At 42.9% G+C, this 24,735-nt stretch overlaps 1 non-coding gene across 1 annotated transcript; it reads left to right on the top strand.

Annotated features, from left to right (window-relative positions):
* Window positions 1-23,338: 23,338 nt before the first annotated feature.
* LOC137226843 (small nucleolar RNA SNORD58) lies at window positions 23,339-23,404 on the top strand. The gene has a single exon (XR_010944544.1). It is a non-coding gene; the product is annotated as a small nucleolar RNA SNORD58 (small nucleolar RNA).
* Window positions 23,405-24,735: the final 1,331 nt, after the last annotated feature.

The following is a 24,735-nucleotide window of genomic DNA, read 5'->3' on the forward strand; positions in this document are numbered from 1 at the left end:
TAGGTTCTCATTAGTTATCTGTTTCATACATAGTAGTGTATATGTGTCAATCCCAATCTCCCAATTCATCCCACCCCCCCCCCCAGTATCCATACATGCGTTCTTTATGTCTGTGTCTCTATTTCAGTGAGCAGTTCCTTTTTTTAATGAGAGTAATGTAACTGCTATATGTGACCAGGTGAAGATACTACAGATGAAGTATTCTGTACATTTTTGTGTCTAAACATATTTCTGATTGGGGAAGTTCCTCTGAGATGCTAGTGTGAAGTTCGTCTTTGGATGAGAATTTTTACAAAGAGTTGTGCATATCAATAGTATTTTCTAGTTAGCAAAATGACTTTGAAACAAACAATCTAGCTATGCGTCTAAGGAGCAGCGTCTTTAATTGCCCTGTGATAAACTATCAGTGAAACACACAGCTGGATAACAGATAGCAATAAAACCTGTCAATAAAATCAATATTGTTCTGCCTCACCAGCTCTGCTCACTTGTTTGAGTGCTGAAAGCAGAATTTTACTGGAGAATTATTTAAAAGACATTTAGGCACGCTGGAACACATCCCAGCTTGTATGATATGATTTGGTGAATTTTTTATCCTTCAAAGCTAATCATAAAGGAGCAAAACACATACAAAAATATTAGGTAAAAAGTTTCCTCCTTTGAGGACACGTGTGTCTAAAAGGAGAATGCAGGGCTTCCCTGGTGGCACAGTGGTTAAGAATCTGCCTGTCAATTCAGGGGACACAGGTTCGAGCCCTGGTCCGGGAAGATCCCACATGCCGCGAAGCAACTAAGCTGGTGCACCACAACTACTGAGCTTGCGTGCCACAACTACTGAAGCCCATGTGCCACAACTACTGAGGCTGCGCCCTAGAGCCCGTGCTCCGCAACAAGAGAAGCCACCGCAATGAGAAACCCACACACCGCAACAAAGAGTAGCCCTTGCTTGCCGCAACTAGAGAAAGCCAGCGCACAGCAACGAAGACCCAACGCAGCCAAAAAAAAAATAATAATAAATTAATTTAAAAATAAATAAATAAAATAAAAGGAGAATGCAGCCAGTAATATCGGAGCTCAGATCAAATGCTGGCTGTGCCTGTTTCTTATGTATGAACACTGTGTACTGGACCAGTGTGATTACCATCTAATTAGGGTAAACTTCACTTGAGGTTAGTAAACACTTTCATCACAGCAGACCACATTCTTGGTCTGCTTTATGATGTTTATTATTAAACATTTTGTGATATTCACTCTGCTGGACCCTTAATGTAATTAGGTGATTTTTGCATATCAGTCTGATTTGGGTGGATGGGAATTACCATGATTTTATATTCAAGGTAGGAGACTGAACATATTTAAATTACCTTTCAGGAAGAAACAAAGATTAAGACCCAGAGAGTGTGTAAGGCTGTGGTGACTGTGTCCTCTAGCTGTCCCGCAGGCTGCTCCAGTGCCCTTCTGATAACAGCCCTCTGTTTTCCTTTTAGTGCTAACCCTGCACATTCCACATGAACCTGGTGGGGCTGGTGGTCACAGTGGCCTGTCGTCTCCTCACCATGGGAGCGAGGCACATGCCTCAGACTATCCCTTTGGCACAGCTACAGTGATTGGTTCGGAGATTGGTACATGGACCAGTTTAAGCCAATCACTGACTGCCTCCTCTAACATGTCTCAGTTGGAGTTAACCATTTTCTGCTGGAGTGGCTAAAAGGAGAGGATGCAGCTGGCAGCCACCGGAGGTCACCTTGGAGAGACACAGGTTGAAGAATGAAGCCAAGCTAGATGGGCAATTGGTTTAGGAACTCAAGCACAGCATTCCGTGTTTTACAGCTCAGGGGTAAATGACATAGTTCCTTCCGAACAGAGAGAAACAAGGCTTTGGTTCAATGCCTGGGGAAAGAATCTTTCTCTTCCTCCCTCCCTGTCCCCATTCACTTGTCCTTCTGTGGACATGAACATAGAAGCACAGAGCCCTAATTGATTCATGTAATCATCCTATAACCATAGGGCAAACAACCTCAGGATGGAGCTGACATTGTGTTTAGCAGAACAGAGAGAGATAGAAAGAACCTGAGTGTTTCATGACACTATCCAGTCCCCTGATCATCCAAACCTTATCAAGACTTCCAGATAAGTAAGTCATATGTTCTGCGTTAAAACCTTTAGTTTTCAAAAAGCTAATGTAACCAATACAATGAGTTCGTTAGTGTTCTTTTCTGGGCTCAGGTTTTGAGTCCAGGAGAATAAATACAGCAGGGAAAGACGTAAAAGGAAAATATTTCCCAGAGGAGGACTGAATAGGATGGAACACAGAGAAGGAGCATGGAACACCAGAAAAGAAACGTTTCATGCTTTGCAATGTGCTGGAGGGCACACTCTCTCCAAGTAGTCTGAGGATGTGATTACTTTTTCCTGTTACTCAGGGATAGCGGCTCCTTTTCTGTAATTTTCCTTGAAACCCTCTAAATCACGCTACACTGAAGGAAAGACCTGCCCAGTGTTTCCAGGTAAAGAGCATAAGGTTGGGCCACAAGTCCAGCAAACAATAATAAGAGCTAACATTAATATTTACGAACCACATTCCACTTTACAAAGGGCTGCCACTACGGAACTCCATTTGAGCCTGAGAACAACTCCCTGGAGTAAATTTGTATCATCTACATTGTACAGATGAGGCAACCAAGACTCAGGGAGATGAACTGAATGGTACAGGACTGCCCGGCTGGTGTAGAGAATCCAGGGCTAAATGCTAGAGTCCCGACTCAGGGGCTTCAACGCCTCAACCACCTCACACTGCTCCTCTGCTGTTCCACGTGGCTCTCTGTTCCCTGGCAGGCAGCTCCTTCCTCTGAATTCAGAATCAGCTTTCCTTGTTGGCATCCCTTTGGAAAGGCAGCCCCAAGGCTTTCCTTATCGGTGTGTGGTTGCTAGAGTTCTCTTACCATGAAAAGGGCTATATTTCGTGGTATCTAATCCCCTTCCTTAACCACTCCCTCTTCTCCATGACTTCACCGGGCTTCCTGTTGGTTTTGAATTAGGAACACCCTCTGTGGACAACTGGAGTCAATTTCTGCATTTGATCCAAAGGCAAAGCAATTGAATGAATTCTACACAGTGGTGAACGTAGTGGATCATTACATCCTAAGTAAGCCCCAGGAAATGTGATGAAACAATAGAAAAATTATCCTTCATATGAGCTGAGAGTTAGTAAGCGCTTGGGTTTTTAATAATACCCATGAAGTGACTGATGTCTTACCATAAATATGGAAGAAAAAAAAGAAGAAAAAAAATAAAAAGGCTGAAAAGGCAGGAGAGAGGCAGAAATAAATAGCTATACAAACACTGGGAATCAAAGAGGATATATATGCAATAATTTTCTAGCCTCTAAAGTTTTTCTCTCATTTTTGAGTTAAATTAGGTATTGCCTGCTAAGCACAATTAGCCGTCCCACAGGGGCTCTTGGGTACCGCTGAATGCATTAACTCAGTAATTTGTGGGATGGGCTGATGGAGTTAGCAGCTGACAAAATGGCAGATAGAATCCAGAACCTTACTGACTCACAAACCAGTTGATCTGGCCCCCAAACGTCTATTATGTTTACTTGTTAATCTCATGTACAGAATATAGAGAACTTACGAAATGGTGTTGATCATTTCCTATAGCTGTTTACTTTTCCTTCTCCCAGTAAGCTCTTACAAATTAAAATGAGAAGTAAAGGTTAGGAATTAATGGGTCAAATTTTGTTTTAATCATTTTCCCCAGTGCTCATTTGCATTTCTGATGGCCGAAATCCCTCCCTTCCTGCTTTAGTGAGGCATACTATTGTTTCATTCTGTCTTATAAATATACCATGATTTAGCTAAGGTGAAACTTGGAAGAGGGCCAGAACATGCTAACCAGGGATTATTAGGTCAAGAGAACTTTCAGTCATATCGTCCTAGACTTCCAGTCCTGCTGTGTGGCTTGTGCTGTCTTTGAATCTCCTGATGTGGGAGATTTGGGTGCTGGGGTGTCTACACTCAAGAAAATGATAGGATGAATTTCATATATACTTCGATTTCATCTTTTATAGTCGGGTGGCAGCCAATTTATTTAAAGCACAGATGAATAAGAGGAGCTCTGAAAGGGAACATTTGACTCATCCTTATCTTTACTTTGAGGATGACGATAATCCTTGGAGTCAAGGAACATGAAAATAAGCCATGTAATGGTGGGGTCCTCTGATTAGCTTCATTAATAGAACTGTGAGATTTATTGAGAATAATTAAAAATTGGATTTGTTACAGGTCTTAAATGTTAATATGAAGAAGTTAATAGAAGGAAAGCTTTTAGATATATCAGATGAAAGGGTTAGTTATAGTATAGGTAAATGTGGGAAAACATCTGCAAGGTTTATCCACATAACATTTTTTAAGCTGTCATGCCAGTGTAGTAAAAACTGTCCAAGGGAACAGACACCATGCCATGCTCATCCTAGCTAGTGTTTCTCTGAATTGATAGAGGGGAACTTGGTAACTGGAGAAAAGGCATATGAGTTGTGCAATCATTCTGAATTTGCATTCACTTAATGAAAGATTTTTAATGCTTTAATTTGCTTTTACTTTCTCTGGACTTCACGATTCTTATCTCACTGCCTTGGTATGCATTTACATAGCATAGCTCAGTTGTCCAGGACTTTTTTTTCTTTTCTTTGTTTTTCCACTTTCTATCCAATCCAAAGCGGAGTTGAGATGAGGGATGAGGGCCGGATAATATTAGCGAGTCATGAATAGGTCAGGGAGTATGAGCAAGCCGTGCTGCAGCTTCACGCTGCTTACAGCTTTTCTCTCTTAAGGTTTCTGATCTGTATGTGTTTGGCAATGGTGAGAGTCAAAGGAGGTCATCTTTCCAGTTCCTATTTCAGAGAGAATAACAGGCAGACAGCGGCAGCAAATAGTCACCGTTATTTAGCACACAATAGAAATGCTTTTATATCCCTAATCTCATTTAATCCTTTCAATAACCTGGGAGAAAGGCAATGTTAACTACATTTGATAGATGAAGAAAAGGAGATGCAGAAAAGTCAGGTAATGAGCTCAAATTTGCACAGCTGGTGAATGAAAGTGTTAGAGTTTAAACCCAGCTTTGTCTTCTGCGAAAGCCTGTGCTTTTGTTACTCTACTTGGCTGCTTTTTGGAAAGCAAGGTTTTGAGAAGGTAGGGGATGAGATGGGGACCACTGGTTATACCAGTCTTTCTACATTTGTCACATTCTGTCTTGGTTACATTTTCCTCTGGCTTCTCCATCCACCATGCCCAAGCAAGAACAATGGGGATATTAGTTGTCACTGGTTCACAAGTAAAAGAAGCTAGTCTTGTAAAGCCAACTTCAGAATGCTGTTCTGCCACGTTTCCACGTTCTATACCAGAGGCTCAGCTCTTTGCATTGAGCAAATTATCAAGAAATCATTTAGAGGAGATTCCCCGTGAAATGTAGATACGTTTTATTTCAAAATTTGGGTACAAAAGATCCATTATCATTTATTTGCATCTCAGTCTTACTCTGTCGGCTCTGTTAGTCTGAGTCAGTGGTTCTCAAGCCTTGGTATGAATAAGACTCATCCAAGGGTGAATCAGTTGGCGTTCTTCAGTTGCAAGTAACAGAAATCTTCTCCGGTTACTGTAAGCAGCAAGGGTTCAGGCAGCTCTCAGAACTAGAGGGAAGCCTGGAGAACAGGGACAGAAAAAGGAGAGAGACAGGCAGCTCTAAGGGTATAAATAGGAGGAACTAATTTTTTTTTCTCTCTACACTCAACATTGTGATTTCATCAAATTCCAGGATTTAAAAATAACTATCTATAGTAGTCAGAATTCTAAGATGGCCCTTAAGATTCCCACCCTCTATGTATTAGTCAGTGTTCTCTGGAGAAATAGAATCGATAGGACATATATATATATATTAATAATATATATGTGAGATATATATACATATATATATAATATATATTGTGTCCAGTATTTTTGCCATAAGCATCTTTGCCACAGGCATCTACATTGCGTAATTAATTGGTTGTAAAACAATATTGCCATGCAAGATAAAATAACTGGTTGACAGTTTGGTTTCCTTTCTCCATTGACACGATACTCCCATTTTTATATCACATACATCTTAGCCCTCATAACGGTCTATACAGTGATGAGTGGACATGACAGTCTTAAAATAGTGGATGATAGCAATGATGTATATGGACTTGATAGAAAATACAGTGATAAAACTTACTGGAAATGTGAAATAAGAGACTGTAAAGTCAGATTATATACCATTAGAAAATGATAACTTATCAATTTACAAATCCTTTGGTGATTTGAAGGCCCAGAGTTGAAGGCGCACATTTCCCATAGAACTTTGGAATGTCTATCGATGAACATGGGACAGTGTGCCAAGAACAAACAACAGTGTAGAGGCTTTTACAAGACAATACAAAGCTTCGTGTACAGATATGCAGCCTAGTATCTAGAAACTGATACCTCTCTTGATGAAGGAAGAAATTTTGGCAAAAAAGAGAAGTGTGATGCTAAATGAGGAGACAAATCAACAAGTAAAAAAAAAAAAGTGTAAAATACTATGAATGAAAGACTTGGAAGACAAATGTTTAGGTACAACCACGAGATAAAATTAGTTATTTGTGTACTACTGCCATGAATCTACATGCATTTAAATGTATTCATGTATTTTATATTTTGCAATAAAATGTTATTCATTTCTCATGCTTCATGTTTATGTCCTTTTGCATATCCCTTTTAGAATTCTTCGTGGTTTTATTTTTTTTGGCAAAATTGCCTTATGGCCAATTAGTTTTGCAGTGAAAATGTAAAGTCTTCTTAACTTTGTTATTTATTTTTCATGTTTCATTATGTCCTTTTTAATGTCCCTCTTTTTTTGTTGTTGTTATTTTATCTTTTATGACATAATTGTCTTACAGCCAGTTAGTTATGTGGTGAAAATGTTTGTGATGAAAATGCTTGTGGCAAAAATGCTTATGGCAAAAGTACCTTTGTACTTTGTGCCTTTGTACAAAGTGTACAAGTACCTTTGTATACACACACACACACACACACACACACACACACACACACAAAGAGATTTATTATGAGACATTGGTTCACGTGATTAGGAAACTGAGAAGTCATACAATCTGCTGTTTGCGAGTTGGAGGCCCAGGAAATCCGGTGGTGCACTTCTAGTCCAAACCTGAAGGCTGGAAAACAAGGAGCGCCCATGTTCCAGCTCAAGAGAGAGCAAACTCACCCTTCCTCAGCCTTTTCGTTCTATTCAGGCCCTCTACAAGTTGGATAATGCCTGCTCGCACCCATGAGGGTGATCTTCACTCAGTCTACCATTCGGGTGCTAATCTCTTCTGGAAACACTCTCACAGATACACCACAGATAATGTTTCACCTGCTATCTGGGTACCCCTTGGCACTGTCAAGTTGACACATAAAATTTACCATCACACCCTGGTATACACGTCCTGTATAATCCCCTCCCCTTGAGTATGGGTGAGATTATGAATATGATGGGATATTACTGCCAGGATCAGGTTACTAATCAGTTGACTTTGAATTCATCAAAAGAGAGGATTATCCTAGGTTTGTCTGATCTAATCAGCCAAGCTCTTAAAAGAGAGCTGAGCCCTTCCTGGGGTGAGGGATTCTATGAGAAAGAGATTCTCTTGCTGACCTTGAAGCTGAAATCTGGCAAGGACTGGCCACATGGCAGGGAGCTGTGGGGGTCTCCAGGAGCTGAGAGTGACTCTGGGCACCAGCCAGTCAGAAGGTGGGACCTCAGTCTTATGGTTGCAGGAAGCTGAATTCTGCCCTCAAGCCAGCTTGGAAGAGGACCAAAGCCTCACTGCAGCCCCAGCCAAAATCTTGACTTCAGCCTATGAGAGCCCAAAAAGGGAATTCAGCCACACTGTGTCTGGACTTCTGACCTGCAGAACTGCTGAGGTAATAAATGGATATTGTTTTAAGCTTCTCAGTTAGTGGTACTTTGTTACAGAGCAATAGAAAATAAATATATACCATCCACATGCTGATGACTCTAAAATTTATATTTCCAGTCCAGCCTTCTCTCCTGAACTTCAGTCTGATATCCAACCACCTACCTAACATCTCTACTTGGATGTCTAACCAGACATTGCAAACTTAACATGTCCCCAGCTGGGCTCCCCAGCTTCCCTTTCTCCTAGCTCACTTCTCCTGCAGCCCTTTTGTGTGAAAAATAACAACGCTATACTTACAGTTGCTTAACTCAGAAACTTTGAATCATGTTTCATGGTCAGTCCATCAGTTTGAAACTTTGACTCTAGTTTCAAAATATCTCCAGGATTAACCACTTCTCAGTAATGCCTTTGCTATCACTTTGAGCTATGTCCCCAAAGTGTTTCACATGGAATAGTGCCGCAGTTTCTCATCGGACTCCCAGATTTCATCCTGGCTTTCCTACAGTCTATTTTTAACGCACCAACGAAAGTGATGTTGTTAAATGAAAGATCAGGTCGCTCATCTGCTTAGAACCTTCAGTGGCTCTCTGGTAGACTGAGTTACTGGTCCCGATTCTCCATCTCTTCTTGGCCATATGACTTTGCAATCCCTCTCATTAGAGGGGAAGTATGCTGCCCTATTCTCTGACTCGGGCCTGGCCATGGACTTGCTTTGGGCAAGTAGATAGAAGTGGGGAGAGGTGTGCAGTGTCTCAGTCCTTAAAAAGCCCAACTTGTGTTTCCACTTGCCCTCTGTACCCTGCCCTGGCTGTGAGGACATGACGTGGCTAGCCCAGTTGTTCAAGGAGGATGAGAGACATGTGGAGCAGACACAGGCCCAAGCTGCCACTTCATGCTGTCCAGCTGAGCCCAGCCTAGACTTGGCTGGTTCTAAGCTGCCCAGTAGGCATGTGAGCAAAAGAAATGTTTATACATGTCCCAGAGAGTCTGCGCTTGTTTCTTTCCAAGCAATAGCTGACTGAGACAGGTTCAGAAGAGAAGCCAAAGTATTTCCAATAGTCTACAGAGCCAATAGGCTCTGTGAATTCTATCCCCACAATAGCCTTAACCTCTTCCCTACCACTCTCTGCTCAATTGCTGTGCTCCAGCTGCACTGGCCTCTTTGCTTATCCTTGACCTTGCTCACTTCCACTCAGGACTTCGCATTTGTTTCCTTTGAGTCTCCTGGTTTGCCCTCCACTGCCTTCGGGTTTTCACTCAAATGTCATCTCATTGAGAGCTGTTTGCAATTACAACCTCATCCATTTTCTTTCCCTGCCTCCGTTCCTTGGACTATTTTTCTTACAGTGATTTAAAAAACATTTTTTTACAGTACTTATTGCACTGCTACATATTTTATTTATTTTACTTTTTACTGGTTGACAACCCTCCCACCCCCAACTAGAATGTAAGCTTCACGAGGGTAGGGATTTTTGTCTGATTTGTTCACTCCTGAATCCCTAGTTCCTGGATTGGTGCTCAGTAATATTGATTGAATAAATATCAACATAAATGAAATAATTTCTGATCATTTTAACAGGGAGCCACTTTTTTTTTTTTTCTCGTACTGTATCATTCTGCTGAAGAACCAAGTCTCAGGAGGGATTAAGCCTGGCTTGGATCTCATTTCCACTCCTTGGCCAGGGCAGAGCAAGATACTTTTATTCATAGTCCCCCCAATGCGGAGGGGAGATTCCTGGGTGTAACCTAAAGAAGAGGGAATGGATGACAGGAAACCCAATACCAGAGAGTGGTCTTTTATGCTGGGCTCAAGCTAACTGTGCCCATCCTGATACCTTATTCTAGAGCTTCCATCTCAGTGTCTCTGGCTCACATTTTGAGAAACATAAGATGCAGTAAAACACATTAGGAAAGTCCTTTGAGAATCTAAAGAAAGATGGGGAAATTGAGTCTCTCCTCCATGTGCAAGGGGAAGAGGAAAGCCCATCTGAAGCCTTTGGACGAAATAAGTCCTGGGCATCTGGGATGATGAACCCACACAGAATAGGAAGCATCCCCAGGGATTAAAGAATCCCCAGCCTTCCCTAACTGTTGGCATCTGGAATCCCGGATTGAGCCCTTCACCATCCCTCTGGTCTTTTCTCCACCAGAACCGCCATCCCAGGTCTCAGAGGCCCCGTGGGCCTCGGCTGCCATTTCCTGATTAGCAGGGAAGAGGTGAAAGGTGGCTTCTGCCTGGCGTCAGGGCTGCCACGCTGGTTGGCCTCCCAACGGCACTTTTCCACTGTCGCCTGTGATGTGCAGGTCTCTGTGACTGCAGTGCACTTCAGTTGCATGGAGCCTGTGACCGGCCCCTGTGGGCTGGCCCCAGGACCTGACCGCACCATGCAAATGTGGGAAAGAGCATTCTGAGCGACGGATACCAAGCAACTGACCCATTTTTGGAAAGCAGATTATTTGTAAGTTGGAAGTTGTCTGCACTTTTAGGGAAGGGAAATTACACAGTCTTTCTAGGTAAAGTGACTCAACATTTAATAGTTTGCTGAGATGGACTTCCTTCCTTACCAATCCTCCTGCCAATTTGATGTAAACATTAACTTGGGATGTCGGTCATGAAGCTGGAATATGGTCTTTGATTTGCACAAGAAGAAACACTTGTCCCCAGCTTTTACCAGCGTGCCTTTACCATGGCTTAATCACTCAATTATTCATCTTCAACACTTTCTGTTCAGTGGGAGTAAATATATTTCTTTTTTCTTTTTTCTGAATTTTATTTTATTTTTTTATACAGCAGGTTCTTATTAGTTATCCATTTTATACATATTAGTGTATATATGTCAATCTATATTTCTTATCTATAGATAACTCATGTAAAAATTAATTAAGGAGGTGAAATTCCATGAATAACTGTGAGCTCTTTAGAGATAGTTGTTATTTAAATTCATAAATTTATTCTGCATTTTGCTAATGTGTTTATTGGTTTGTCATCTTACGTACTGTTATTAGTTTAAGCCATTTAACATTTTACTTATAATTTTAATACCATAGGGTATTTCTCTTTTAAAAAATTTTTTATTTATTTATTTTATTCTTGGCTGTGTCGGGTCTAGTTGTAGGATCGTTTGTTGTGGCGCGTGGGCTTATTTGCCCCGCGGCATGTGGGATCTTATTTCCCTGACCTGCGATCGAACCCATGACCCCTGCATTGACAGGTGGATTCTTTACCACTGGACCTCCAGGGAAGTCCCTACCACAGGTATTTCTAAGTCCTGGAAATTAGGTTTGAAGGGTCAGAAGTGCTTGGATAATGATAACAATAGTAACAACAGCCGCAGCAGTAGTAGCAGTAATAATAATAATAACAATCATAATAAACCTAGAAACAATCATTTCTGAAAATCTCTTGTGTGCAGTAGACAGTGCTATTCTGTCCTTTAAGCTTTCAAATCCCTGATTCTTCTCATGAGGTTCATTTAGGGAGTGCAGGCTTTAATAAAGTCAAGTGAATATGGGTCTGAATTCCACCTCTGCCACTGAACTGGCTGTGTGATATCCGGCTAGTTACTTAACGTCTCTGTAAAGTGGGGATAGCAATTCCTATCTCACAGGATCTTTATGAAACTAAAGTTAAATGCAGTGGTGTAAATAAAGGCCTGGGCATGAAGTCAAATAGTCATCTCTTAAAAAACGACGGCTCCTAATAATGATATACATAAATCGTATGTTACACATAGCAAAGCTCCTTATCTGTGTGAACAATCAAAGAGGAGTTGAACGAATATGGAAAACTCCTGCTGCTCAGGACCCCAGGAGACAGCACAAACGTTTGGATTTTGGTTGATCATCACAATTTGCTAACCGTCAGTAAATGAGAAGATAGAGGAACTTCCAAGGACTCTGCCCTGAACTACATCCCCAAATCTAAGATGCGCACAGCATCAATTGTTGCTTCTAAACACTTTTTTACTTTCTTACTGAGGTTTCAGTCTTTGAGTTGTGCAAATACCATCCATCAACAGCAGAGTTCATGGGAGGTGGAGGCTGGGAGGCAGGAAAGACACCCTTTAAAAAATCCTTTGCCCAGGATAATTGTAAACACTGGAGAATGCTGCAGGCAAATTAGCATCGTAATCTATGGGAGCAGGAGGCGTGGTGATGATTTTCCCATAAGAAATACATCTATTTTGGAATTCTTAGTAGCTTACTACTTTCTCTACCATGGGAGTCAACACAGTTTGGATTTACTGACTCACCGTCTCTGGAGTGTTTTCCTCTGAATTTTAAACCAAGAGAAAAAAGAAGAAGAGATAAAGAATGGTGGAAGAAATGCAAGGTCAGGAAGAAAAACAATGGGGAAAAAAAAGGAGAGAAGAGGAAATGGAGAGGAGGGGACGGTAGAGCAAAGGAAGGAGGGGCAAGAAATCAGTGTGCCTTTAGAGGGTTAGAGTTAAAACATACTATTCCACCTTCTTCCAGCTGAATAAAAGTCGAAAATCTTCTCTGATTATTTAAGTATTATTGAAAATATTGGTTCAAAATTTGAGTGTTTTTTCAATCTGTAAGCATTTTATTAAGCTAACTGCAAGTGTGTTTTGAGTATTTACTGTGTGTCTAACTTTGCCAGGTGCTGAGGTGACAGGCTGGGCTTACCGATGGATCAATATCTGCTCCCTCAGAGCCTGTGGTCTGGTTGGGGATTTAAAACAATTAGAAAATTAGATAGCCTATAATCAGGAAGCAAAATTGATAGAAAGGCAGTTTGTTTTAATTCCACGGGCTTCTAGAAAGAACAACAAAAAAAAAGAGTGGCCGAGCTAAATACCTTTGGGAAGTTCTGCAACCTGCCGCTACTAGGAGGATCGCTGTATTCCTGTATTACTTTTCCCTCCTACAGTAAAGGAACTGTCTTAGCCCAGGTTTCCTCAAGGGCAGAGGCTGCCTAGGCTGTGTGCAGGGAGTTTATTAGGGACTGTGAACCCAGACAGCAAAGGGGAGTGAGGATGGAAGGAAGGAGACGAAGCCAACACAAGTGTCGGTTACTGAGTCTGAGTCGCCACCATGAAGGCCACCTGGTGCTCGACCCTGTGGGCCTTTTCTGCTGGCAAATGAAACCAAATCATGGGAAAGTAGGGTGAGAAGTTGAGAAAGAGAGGATGGAATCTCGAGAGGCATCGTTTCAGCCTGGGACTGGAGCCCTGTCAAATGTGTCTCAGAATTGTCCACCTAGAAGACGAAAAAGGGAACATTGATCCACTGGCTTCTGAAATGCCTTGGTCAAGGATGACACCCACATGGATTGACTCTCTGCTCCTCTGGGTTGCACTTACAGGATTGCTGGGCAGTCCCCATGGGAGAATAGTGCTGCGGGGTCAGAGATGCTCTGCGGTGGGAAGTGAGAGGCTCCAGGCTGTTGACCAAAGTGAGGCGTTGCCAACTGGCATGTATGTCAGCCTGGTTAAAGCCTCACGGACTTGAACTCTACGAGCAGTGGATGGAGGAAGTGGCGGACCCAAGAAGATTCGGGATGGTGCACGAGTGCTGGCCCATCCAGACACCTGTTGAAGCTTTAAAAATTCTTGTTATCTGCCATCCCGTGGAATTATTCTTCTTCTGAATATTGGTAAACATGGGAATACTTTCTTGGATAGGAGTTGGTCCAATTTCAGACAGGGCTCTATCCAGAGGCCCAAATAATTTTTCTTAAATCTCTCTTTTTCTCAACTTTTGCCCTTCTTTGCTGTGTTTTGAATTCATTTGCCAACGAGCTTCTTTGCCACGTGGTAGGAAAGAGGACCTCTGGTAACTTGCACTAGTTCACCTGTCCCACTCTTCCTTTTGCTCCTCGGCACACAACTGGACTATTTATCCCAGCCTCACCTGCAGTTAGGTGTGACCATGTGATGGGCTCTGGCTCATGGAAGGTGGGCAGAGTGGTACACGCCATCGTCCCTTGTGAACTTTCACTCTCTCTCTTACTCTTTCCCCAGCTGCCAGTAGGCTGCAGGGGATTCAGTGAGGACACCATGGCCCTGGGATGGAGGAAACCTGGGTTCCCGAGTCACTTCATGGAAGGTCACCTGCCAAGAGCCCATATTGGAGTGTTGTTAGGTAAGAAAAACACCGCCGTAGTGGTTTAAGCCCCTGCGATTTTGGTATTGTTTGCTATAGCACTTAGCCTCCCCTAATACCCTCTCATGATCCACATGTCCCCATCAATTCTTTTTTTTTTTTAACATCTTTATTGGAGTATAATTGCTTTACAATGGTGTGCTAGTTTCTGCTTCATAACAAAGTGAGTCAGTCACACACACACATATGTTCCCATATCCCTCCCACCCTCCCTATCCCACCCCTCTAGGTGGTCACAAAGCACCGACCTGATCTCCCTGTGCTATGCGGCTGCTTCCCACTAGCTATCTATTTTACGTTTGGTAGTGTATATATGTCCATGCCTCTCTCTCACTTTGTCACAGCTTACCCTCCCCGCCCCCATCAATTCTTGAAAAGAATTCTCATTATCTCTACTCGAGTTATTTGACAAACACACTGGACTAATGAGAATTTCCAGGGGACAGGGTGGGGGGCAAGGCGGAGATGCTTGATCTCCACCAGAAACACATGGAGAGGAACCAAATAGTTTATAAAGTGAAGGGATATGGGACAGAAAAAAAAAAAAGATGCCATGGCAGTTGTTACGGGATGATACACCAGCATCGGATTCTAGGCTTGGCTTTACCATAACTGAAGTGTGCAGCCCTGGGCGTGCCACTCACCTATTCCAGGCCTTGGTTGCCTCCTCGGGACAATGTGAGAGTTGGGTTAGGTGATTTCTACTGCTTTTTCTCAACTCTGAGATAATTTGGTAATAAGATGATAAGAGAGTAAGCTGACAGTTCCTATTCTTTCCTATGTGGATTGAGTGACACTGCAGAGGGCCTTCTGCTCCCTCATCTCTACAAGCATCATGGGGATCGTGGGCTGCTGGCACTCATCCTTGGCACTGCCTTCAACTGTGCTGGTGTTCTAAACGAGAGCTGGGATGTGGTGGAGCCAGAGGGAATGGGTCACCTCCGTGCAGTGAAGAAGGAAGACGCAGGCAGCTCTTCCACTGATTCTGCACCTGAAGAGGCAGGCTGCTTGCCAATCCGTCCTACACTTGGGCAGGGTTGTTTTGAAAGAAGCAAGCAAGGAAGTCCCAGGACCAGAGCTATCTCCCTTGTTGATGGTCTCCCTGGTTGTCCTGTCTTATAGATCTGGAGCTCTCTTCCTAAACAGTGGGTATGATGAGGGAAATAATTACCCTGCCCACTTGATAGATATTTAATCAGGAAGGGCATTGAGTGCAGATTTAGAAATGGCAGAGTTAGGTCAGTTCAGTGGCTGGCAGCCACGTGCAGAGGCCACATGGGTGGAACTGAGAACAGAGGGATCTAGTGAGAAAATGCAGAAGCAAAGCAAGCATTTCCAGGAGCATGTAGAATTCCCGCAAGGGGGCAAGGCAGTGAGAAATGGCATTTATAAGGATTTACAGGAAAAATGGCAAAGGACAAAGATAAACAGTAATAACCACATGCTGAGTCATTTTGGAGGCATCCATAAGGTCTTAGTTGCCTCCATAAGAATATGTCAGACTGTGACAGAAGGGGGAAAGGGGAAAAGAAGTACCAGGCTAAGTAGGTTTGAGGTGCAGACCTAGCTGGTCCTGGTTAGGTGATCTTTATTTCTATGAGGAGGGATCTGTGGTCACAAATAGTACAGTTGGTTGTGTTTTAAAGGGAATTGTTAATTATGCCTGCTAATTTTTCTCATGCTAATCCCTTCTAGGGGCAAGTCCTTCTTAAGCACCCTGATCAGGTATTTTTTCTATATTAGGTGTCTTACTTTGTTATTTATTTACTTATTTCTGTTGATGTATAGTTGATTTACAGTGTTTCAGGTGTATAGCAAAGTGATTCAGTTATACAAATATATATATATTCTTTTTCAGATTCTTTTCCATTATAGGTTATTACAAGATATTGAAAATATTTCCCTGTGCTAAACAGTAGGTCCTTGTTAATTATCTATTTTATATATAGTAGTGTGTATCTATTAATCCCACATTTCTAATTTATCTCTCCCCTCCTTCCCCTTCGGTAACCATAAATTTGTTTTCTATGTCTGTGAGTCTATTTCTGTTTTGTACATAGGTTCCTCTGTATCATTTTTTTTAGATTCCACCTACAGGGATCCTACTCTGAATCTAAGTGGATGTCTTTGCATATTAGGAAAACTAATAGTGCAGCACTCAGACATCTTGTCATGAGGGACTAAGTTGTGTCCAGGGAGAGGGATGCCCTTGAGAAAAGATCTGGGCTCACATTCTAGATTCGATGGAAAGTGACTGCGTGTCCTGGGGGCAGGGTCAGTCTATGGAAGCAATTGCCATGGAGACGGGTCTTATGACACATCTGACCTGGTGGTGGACGTGAAACCAAAAACATGGGGAGAGAATTGCACTCACTAAAAATGTCTAAGACATTCCTTCCTTCCTTGATCCAACAAGTATTTGTTGAGCGCTTATTTTGTGCCAGTCGGGTCACTTGTCCCTGGGATATAGCGATAGGTACCCATCCCAGCTGGATTCAAGGTGCTAAGACCATCGCTGAACCAGGTAAACCAAACAGTGCCAGCTGGTGATGAGGACATCATCAGATTAATGGAATGGAGAGGAATTAGGGGCTTGTGGGGGCAGGGTGTTTTGGTTAAACCCGAAAGATGGCGAGGAAGCAGCCATGCGAGGAGCAGGGTGTTTCTGACAGTGGGAAGAACAGTTGCAAAGGCCCCGAGGAGGGAAGGAATTGGCTTGTTCTGTAACCTGAAAGGAGGCCAGAGTGACTGAAGCATAATGAACAGGGTTAGCGAGACAGGAAGTGAACTTGTCATTTAGAGCAGAGTTTCTCAACCGCAGTGCTATTATTGTCATTCGGGACCGGAAAATTCTCTGTTGTTGGAGGCTGTCCCATGCATTGTAAGATGTTTTGCAGCATCCCTGGCCTCCACCCACTAGATGCCATTAGTCCGCCCCTCACCTCCCCCTCAGTTGTGACAGCCAAAAATGTCTCTAGACGTTGCTACATGTATCCTGGGAGTTTGAGAACAAAAAGGAAGGTGGAACACCAAGGAGAGCCACCAGGGTATGAAACAAAAGAGGAAGAGGGCATTATGATTTTATGTGTCTACTGGCTGGGCCATGGTACCCAGATAGCTGGTCAAATTTTATCCTAGATGTTTCTGTGAAGGTATTTTTTAGATGAGGTTAATATTTAAATCAGTAGCTTTTGAGTAAAGCACATTACCTTCCATAATGTGGGTGGGCCTCATCCAATCAGCTGAAGATCTTAAGAGAAGAAAGACTGACCTTTTCCCCAAAGAGGGTATCCTGGCAGCACACTACCTTTGGACTTGACCTGCAACATAAACTCTTCCCTGGGTCTATAAGCTGATGGGCTTGCCCTGCCGATTTTGGACTTGCCAGCCTACATGAACTCATATACCCATGGACTCCTAAACTGACCAGTGCCACTACCTGGGGAGGGCCTGGGGGCTGGGAGAAACAACGGGTAGCTGGGGACTAACCAACAACTTTGAGAATAATGCAGAGAACATATGCTTCATCAGAGAGGGCAGATTTTTGTAGTGAGGCCAGAGCAGGCGAGTGATGTGGTAACAGAGGCCTCATGGAGACCTGGTAAAAGATGGTCACACTGAGGTGGGCAGAGAAGCTTTTCCATGGTACACAGGAGGTCATCCCTGGGGTGCTCATACTAATGGGGGGGCAGGACTTTGAGGGGGGTTGAACGTAACGTCAGAGGAGGTGACAGTCAAGGAAACACAACCACTGCTGTCTTGTGATGATATTTTAACCCCCAGGCTGGTGTAGGGGAACTGGGGATGTAGATATATGCAAAATACCTCCATTTAGGTGTAACATTACCTGGTGGTCTCAAAATGGTGCTCAGGTTAGGAACAGACTATCTGTTTGCAACCTGATTCAGAGGTAACAACACCAGTTCCTGGAAACCAGGGACAATTATACCCCCATTTCCCACTTGTAGGAGCACTTAAAGAGGTGTTTACGTTGCCAAATGAACATACCTGACTCTTACTAAAACAAAAGATGCAGAATCTCCCTGAATATTTGGAAGTTGGCTTTTTTCCCAAGAGAAGCCAGAGGGAGGAGGAAAAGTGATTTCTTCTCTATTTCCTGCTAGGAAAACACACGGCTTTGCTGATTGGAAGGGGAGATTGAAGAGATGTTTCTTTTTATAGATGTTGGTTTTGGAGTGCGTTCCAGCAGGCATCACAGGTATCCATCTAGTCTCCTCTGTAAACTTGCTGTGACCCGGCCGTAAGGGGAAGCTTTGGCGGCCTCCACTCCTGGGCTATGTTGCTGACCCAACCTGAAATCCTTCTTTAGGTTGAGTCAGCAACATATCCCATGACTTTTGGGTGATAGGTTCTTCTATATATGACCATACAGCAAAAGGCCCTTTCTACATAGTGTTGAATTTCCCAGAGGCTATGACCAGGGATTAGACTGAGGTAAAAAAGTTCAAGAGATACTGCTGAAGAGTGTTGACTAACGCATAACTCGGCTTAGTCATGCCCCTCAAGTATTTGTGGAGAGTAAATAAGACCGTGGATAATTGAGAATAAAATGTGTTGCTTTTCACACATTGGGAGAGCTCAACTGCAGATAAATCCCTTAAAACATTTTAATTTCAATTAACTTCATATCATAACACACACAGACACACACACACACACACACACACACACAGACACACACACAGACACAGAGTCACACATTTATTTTTTGGCTTGCTTTACTTCTGCTGTGGATGTAGTTCTCCAAACCTAATGTTATACAAGCACATAACAGTTTTTCTTAAAAATTATCCAATTTATAACCTAAATATAAAAATCTCAAAAGTGACTGTGTCAATACATAGCTAACCAAATAGACCCGATCTTTATAGTTCTGGCCTTTGTTTGTTTGCTTTGGCCCTTTGATATTCATTGTAGGTCATTGTTTCCCCACTGTTGTTTTGCCACTGACACTGCTCAGGACTCACCTTCCTGTAGGTAATGGCAGCTCCCTGGGGAGCTGTCTGTCCTCAGGCATTGCTCTTAGACCCCTCAGTACCGTGGTGACCCAATATCATGGTTGGTAACCGCTGGTCTGGTTTATAAGATGGTCAGTGTGATAAGACCACATATAAACACTTCAAATAAACTTGTGACCTCAAGCTGTAACTGGTAGATTGGAATCATCTGGGTCTGTTCATTTCCGTGTTTTATTTAAATAAGAGACATAATTTTTCAAACTTTAACAAAAATTGATATTTCTTAACGATGGAGTATTTTTAGTGGTACAAAAACTTTGGTCACTGTACTCAAGAAATCTGGCTGTGGTCAAACCCAACAGGTGACATTAGTAGCTCTGTGACTGAGCAGATTACTCAACTTATTTTGAGTTTCAGTTTCCTTATCCATAAAGTGGGGCTAATAAACCCTAACTCACATGCAGGGTTGTCATGGTAATCACAAGCAATGGGATTAGTGAAAGTGGTGGTGAATTTTAAAGCACTGGACTTATATGAGATTGCATTCCGTCACAAATAATTGTCGAGCGTTCACTAATCTGCTGTCACCCTCCGTGTGCTAAGCTCCAAGTGTAATATCCAATATAGAATAAACAGGTAAGACATGATCCCCGCCCTCGGGGATTGCACTAGGAGAAGCCCCTGAAATAAGAAAGAACTAACACTCTCCAGCCCCTATCTAAGAAGTAATGAGAATTTAAACCATTAATTAATTAGCTTCACAAAGACTTAAAGTGATTAATTAGCTTCACAAAGACTTAAAGAGCATTGATTGAATTTTTGTACATGGGGTTCTATTTTGGTTTTGAGTCAAGGTGGTAAGGTTGACGCCTTTAATTTATTTATAGAAATAGAACTCTTTTTAAAATTATAAAAATAAACTGTGCTCATTTAAACTAGAGGCTACGGAATTGCAAAAAATAGAAATTGCGAGTCCCTTGGCTTGAACTGGAGATGAACCCTAGCTCTGCTCTCACCACCTGTGGCTGTCACCCCTCAGACTGTCAGTTTCTCATCATTAAAGCTCACTTAATAAATACTAAGGGAAAATCTTGTGAGAATTAAGAGCAAAATGATTCAAAATGCCAAGCATAATATTTGGTGAGTATTTAATAAATGCTGTGGTTTTTTTCTCCTTCCTATATTTTGAAAGTTAATTTGAGTGGAATTAACTTTACATGTAATGCACTGATCTGAAATAAGCTTGATCTACTATGAATATATATTTGGCTTATTTGGGGTTCCATCAGTGCGCATCAAATGTCTCCAAATCGCGAGTGCCCCGTGGAAGGCCCTTCCTCACCATTTTACTAACAGTCTCAAGGACTTTTCACATAATTGATCATTAACTCTCAGAAAATGCCTAACGCGCAAATTACCCTAGCTGCTTTACATTTTTGAGGAAAAGGTACATTTACAAAATTGTCTTTTTCTTTGTTGAATAACTTTAACCTCCAACCACAGTCATTTCCCTGTGGGCGCAAACAGAGGGAAATGTTCTTTCTGAGTATTTAGTAAAGACTGGGGGCTTCCCTGGTGGTGCAGTGGTTGAGAGTCCGCCTGCCGATGCAGGGGACGCGGGTTTGTGCCCCGGTCCGGGAAGATCCCACATGCCGCGGAGCGGCTGGGCCCGTGAGCTATGGCCGCTGAGCCTGCGCGTCCGGAGCCTGTGCCCCGCAACGCGAGGGGCCACAACAGTGAAAAGACTGGAGCCATCAAAATAAGTAAATAGTGAAGTTTTATTTTCATTATTCTGCAGTCATTGTTTTATTGTAAATTAAGGAAAGAACATTTGCTGGTTGGCAAAGAAGCAGAAGAGGTTTTCTCTTTTATTGATGTCTCCAGTGTTGTGACACAGAGCCTATCAGATGAAACAACGTCTACACTAATGAAAATGGATTCTGTTTGCTCCTCAGTTAAAGTTAGGACGTCCCAAAGAATAGTGGATATACTGAAAGTATGTCTCGAAAAGTCTTCCTTCAGGTAGAATGTATTTCGCAGTATCACAGGAAACGATCATCTTTTGTTTTGTAAAGGAGGCGATCCTGGTGTTACAGACAGAGCCTGCACTTTGGTGTCATAAAACCAGTTTCACACTGGACTCCAGATCTATCTTGTGGTCCAGGCAAGCTGGTCAACCTCTCTGCACCTGCATTTCCTCATCTCTGATGTGGGGCACATACTGCCTGCCTCACAGGAAGGTCAAGAGGATAGCACGGGGCAGTAGTCACATTTCCTGTACACAGAAGGCATGTAGTAAATCTTTAGTCTTTCACTCTCTGCCTCCCTTAATTAAAAATGTTAGGCTAGGTGGTTTTAAAACTAAACATCTCTCATTTGTTTGGCAGGCTACAAAGTGTTTCCATATACATTTTCTCCTTTGATGTTTCAAAACAGCCCTGTGAAATAGGTAGGCTTGACTTAGTATTAACACTGTTTTGCAGATACAGAAACAGTGCTCAACGAGCTTAGGAGAATTAGCTGCCCCTCTTGCTTGGCTGGTGACGGGAGATGCAGGGAGAATGTCCAGGTCCTTTGGTACCTGAGTCTGTGCTTTCCCCACAGGCTACTCTGTAGCCCCTCATCTCTTTGTGGAAAATCCAAATGGTAAACTTGAATATATTCTTCTTGTTTTCTGATGATAACTGTGTGTCAGGGTTCAATCAGAGGTTATCACAAGGGATTGGTTTATGCAATTACAGGGATGGACCACGGAAGCCAGGAGTCTGTGGGGTAGGCAGTCAAGAAGGGAAGATGATGAGCGTTCAGAATCCCAGAAGCATGAACTGAAACTTGGAGTCTCTGGACTCAGAGGGTGGGGACGGGGGAAGGGAAAGGCTCATCCCTCTTTTAAAGGGCTTCCAGATGTTTAAGTCAGGCCTGCTAGGATGGTCTCCCTATTGTTTAACTTACAGTCAGCTGATTAGGGACCTTAATTTCATCTGCAAACTTCTTTCACAGCAGGACCTAGTAAGTAATACCGGTGCCTGACTGACTCACTGGGAGAAGGTGTGCATGTGCTACCACTCGGCTTCTGCTTCCCTCCCTTCTCTAACTCCCAGGAGAGAGGGTAGCCTTTGTAGTCCACGCTAACCAGAACAGACCAGAAAGGGAATTCTGCGGTCTGTAGTTCAGCCGAGCGAAGCTGAAAAATCGCGAAGCCGTCCCCATAAAAAGCCGAAGTCCACCACTGAAATGTATTTCTCCACTAATGTGTCTCTCTGGCATCTGTGCATACCTTCTGGTCACTGTGAGGGAAGCTTGAGCAAACTAGGAAAGAGATTGGTCAACACGAATTTCTACTAGCATATCTGCTGTCGGGTTCCAAGGATAGAGCTGCTCTGCACACTAGCTCTTGTGGATTGGATTTCTGGAAGGTTCCCAGAGATATTGCCCACATAGGGCATGTTTGCTGATAGATGGAGTGGGCACATGATTCATGCTAGAATGTGAGCTGCTTCATCATCTCGGGCGAAAACAAAACAAAGCAAAAGCAGCCAAACCAAATAAAAAGTGACAACTGCAGCAACAGTCAACGGTAATGAGACTATGACACTGATGACACCAGGGTTTTATCAGTTTAAGGTTTCTATTCTTCCCTCGATGACTAGAATTGTTTGGTGATGCGGAAACAAAAATCAAGGGATGGCACGCCTGGGGATGGACCATTTACCTCTGCCATGCATCGAGTACTTTGTCCTTGTGCCTGGCACAGTATCCCATTAAGTAGTGCATTAGTCAGGGTCTTCACAGAAATAGAAAAAAACCCTACGTATATATTTCATATAATCATATCATATAATATATGATATATTTTAAGGAATTGGTTCATATGATTATGGAGTCCCAAGATCTGCAGTTAGCAAGCTGGATACCCAGGAGAGACATAGTCTAGTGCCAAAGGCCAGCAGGCTTGAGAGCCAGGGAGAGCTGGTGTTTTAGTTTGAATTCCAAGGCAGGAGAAAAATACATGTGCCGACTCAAAGGAGGAATTTGGGGAAGGGTCAGCCTTTTGCTCTATTTAGGCCTTCAACTTATTAGATGCAGCCCACATTAGGGAGGGCAATCTACTATACTCAGCCTATCGGTTTAAATGTTAAGGGCCTGAGAGGGTAACAGGAATGATGTCCGTGTCACTAGTCTTGTGTCAGCACTGCTGTAGTCACTGGTAGTTCCACACGGGAAGAAACAGTGGATAGAAGGATGGCTGCGATGATGGCATTTCTTAGGACACCTTTGGATTCATCATGAAAACAACTACTCTCTGAGCAGCTGCGGGCAGCGTTTAGTACATAAACCGTCATGCAAGTCGAGAGGTTCAAATCTTCGTGTTCACTTTAAGAACACTCGTGAAACTGCCCAGGCCATTAAGGGTAGGCACATCCGAAAAGCCACCAAGTATCTGAAGGATGTCACTTTAAAGAAGCCGTGTGTGCCATTCCGTCGCTACAATGGTGGAGTTGGTAGGTGTGCCCAGGCCAAACAGTGGGGCTGGACGCAGGGTCGGTGGCCCAAAAAGAGTGCTGAATTTTTACTGCACATGCTCAAAAATGCAGAGAGTAATGCTGAACTTAAGGGCTTAGATGTAGATTCTCTGGTCTTGAGCGTATCCAGGTGAACAAAACCCCCAAGATGCAGCGCAGGACTTACAGAGCTCATGGTCGGATCAACCCATACATGAGCTCTCTGTGCCACACTGAGATGATCCTTACTGAAAAAGAACAGATTGTTCCTAAACCAGAAGAGGAGGTTGCTCAGAAGAAAAAGATATCCCAGAAGAAATTGAAGAAACAAAAACTTATGCCCGGGAATAAATGCTGCAAAAAATAAATGCAAATAAAAGTAAAAAAAAAAAAAAAAGTTAAACTTATCCAAAACCACCCTCATAGAAACACCCAGAACAATGTTTGATCACATATCTGGGTACCCTGTGGTCCAGTTAATTTGACATATAAAATTAACTGTCACAGTAGTTTCAGGTGATACCAAGCATGAAAGAAAATCCCGGTTCCCTGGAGGGCCTCTAATCCTCATTTCTCAGGATTCCTGGGCTTTTCCTCTGGCTTTCGCAGTGCTGGGCATTCCACCTGTGCTTTCCTTCAAACCTCCACTTCCATTCTTTTTTGCCCAGAAACACAAAGTTGAGCTGTACTGTGTACATAATTACTTGGGGCAGCTGCCTTGTTGTCTGCTACTCATGTTAAAGTGACTGTCCCCTGTCTCAGGAGTACCAAAAGGTGGGAGGGGTTGCCATGGAGGAGCATCAGGCATCCTTGCTGCTGAGCTCTGACTGATGCCACGTAGGGATGCTTTCCTCAGCCCATGCTGCCACTTACCCCTCTCCTGTTGGGTTTAGTGGCTCTGGAATTAAGGAACACACATGTGAGAGGTTGTGGGTAGATTGCAAAAATGGCCAGTTTTTCATGCTTGTGATTTGACTTTGAAACTCTTCGCATCGATAAGTGGGGTTTATTTCCCCACTACTTGAGTCTAGGGTGGGCTAGTAATTTGCTTTGGCAACAAAGTGCAGTGCAGGTATCAGTGATAGTTCTGAGCTCAGGCTCCAGGAGGTCTTGCGTATTTCCATACTCTCAGAACCCTGGC

Source organism: Pseudorca crassidens, chromosome 6, assembly GCF_039906515.1.
Source record: "Pseudorca crassidens isolate mPseCra1 chromosome 6, mPseCra1.hap1, whole genome shotgun sequence".
NCBI lineage: Eukaryota > Metazoa > Chordata > Mammalia > Artiodactyla > Delphinidae > Pseudorca > Pseudorca crassidens.